The following is a 2592-nucleotide window of genomic DNA, read 5'->3' on the forward strand; positions in this document are numbered from 1 at the left end:
TGAGCTAATGCTTTTCCCCTTATATATTTGTATTGTTCTTGAATAGCTCCAATATCCCTCTTTTTCGGAGAAAGACAATGTTAACAGATCCCAATATCAACAGTACATTATCTAAGGACAAGTTTTCATTATTAATACATTTATAGTTAGATTCTAACACTATAGATATTAGATTTAATTATTACTTAAGAATATATTCCTTAGTTTCATAAAAGGCGTACCATATCTGGAGGCATATAGAAAACTTAATTTCAGACGAAGGATGTTATACTTAAAGAGAAAGGAGTGAGGGAATGAGGTTAAACTAACTTAGCACCTTTTTGACCATGTGAGCTGCTTCCCCCACCACACTCTTCCACCATGATGTTCAGCCTCATCTGGAGCCCTGAGGAAAGGAGCTGGCCATCTGTGGATGGAGACCTATGAAACTATTTATAAGACTGGAGCAGGAAGTCACGACAGCTGCCCAGCCAGACCGGAGCAGGAAGCCGCGACAGCCGCCCAGCCAGACCGGAGCAGGAAGCCGCGACAGCCGCTCAGCCAGACCGGAGGAGGAAGTCCGGTCCCGCCCCGAGCGCTAGTCTCCAGGAAGCCCATCAACCCTTAAAACCCATCAAAGTGGGTGTGGCTACCAGCACAGTTGCGGTTGATCCAGGTACCCGGTTTCCAACTCCCCCACTCTTAGCTGCAATAACTCAAAATATTTCCCACAAGCTTTTGGGGATTGTAGCTATCAACACAAAACAACAACTGTAGAGGCACCTGGTTTCTACCTCAGAGACTAGAGTAGGGAAGATACAGGTGGAAGCTCATTTCCCTTCACACTGACAATACCCACCACCCTGAATACAGAGGCTCAAACTAGGAATAGACAACGCCACCTACTGGAAGCAAGGAAAACAGTGTTCTGAGAGACTTTTTTTTTCCCTCTCTTTCTCTTTTCTTCTCTCTCTTCCACAACTTCAGCATATGTGAAAACAAGAACTGAGCATGAACAACTGAATTACCAAAGTAATATAATATAGAGGAATTGCATATACCCCACCTCCCCCCCATTTTTTTCTGTATTTCTATCTTACTTCCCTTTCCCTTCTCTTATTTCTCTTTTCTTCCTTGTTATTTCTTTTCTTTTCTTTTTTTTTAATTCATATTCTCTCTATACCACTTTCAATCTCCTAACTTTTGCTATCTATACATAGGGTAACTATCTAAATAGGAGGTTGAGTCTATACATTCTTCCGTAAATTACCAGTCGAGTGGATAGAGTTCTCCAAAGGTGCTAAGTTAATTATTTTTCTTTAAAAAAATGCTAACACAGTGATACATCCTTCTATGAAACATGTGCCAAAGCATGGTTAAAAAAATACTATTTTTAATTAATAAAGCCCAAGTATTGGTCACTACCTGTTAGCTTTAGGAATGAGCATATTATCAATTCAGACTTGCTAACAGTAATCCACACTAGCAATTCTGTATATCAAAGACACACTAAATCAAGGTGATTAAGGCTGCCAACAACGTCATAGGAAAAATAGTCCTGAATGTGAAAATGATAAGAAAGAAGTTGACAACTTGATAATAGGCAAATCTGAGTTAAAAATTAAGTGAAACAAAGAAGTAATATAATACTAAATGGATTTATAATGAAGATATATCAGCTATGATTGTCTATATAGAAAAGAGTAATTGCTCAATTCAAAAAGTATAGGAAATGAAAAGAAAAATACAAACATAATACTGATAGAAGACTTTAATATGCCAATAATATACAAGTCTTAATGATAATACAGTACAAATATTCTAAAAATAAGGATTTAAATCATAGAAAATAACACAATTTATAAAAATCTTAACTTTAGTCTCTAATTATACAAGATATGCAGGAAATAAATATTGTTATTCTAGCATTGTAATTTTTACTCATTTAAATATAAAACTATAAATAAAAAACTATAGGTCAAAAGCAGAACTGTAGATTAATAAGAACAATTTTAATACTTATAAGCTATTAAAAATGGGCATTAGTTGTTATGCAGCATTATTATTGGCAAAACATGACTAATACTTTCCCCTAAGTCTTGATATACACTGTTGAGAGGTATCTTGAAACACTAAGCATGGACATAAAATCAATCACCATCCTGATGAGATATGAGCCTGGAGAAGTTTGAATACCATTTTAAATAATAAACTTAAAATTCCTCATTACATTGTCTAGTCTAAGAATAAAATTTACTACATTGAAATTATTATATTATTGTGATATTAAAATTATAAGATACACTCTGGTAAACAGATGCTTAATTGGTGAGGGGCAAATGTTAACTGCTTAATAAAACAAATAATGGAAACAAAAGCATTATTTGTCAGTATTTTTTCCTCATTAATACATAATTACTTTTACTTCAACTTGCAAAAGTTTCTAAATTTATCCAGACTCATTATTGCATTTACTTTTTCCAATGAGATGTAATTAAAACTATATTTGGAAAATCACATTTATTCTAATTATACTCATCATATATTTCTGAGAGAAAAGAAATTGTCTAATAGATTTTTTAAAGCCTGTTTATGATGGTTATATTATAGGGG

This window comes from Callospermophilus lateralis, unplaced genomic scaffold (assembly GCF_048772815.1).
Source record: "Callospermophilus lateralis isolate mCalLat2 unplaced genomic scaffold, mCalLat2.hap1 Scaffold_98, whole genome shotgun sequence".
Lineage (NCBI taxonomy): Eukaryota > Metazoa > Chordata > Mammalia > Rodentia > Sciuridae > Callospermophilus > Callospermophilus lateralis.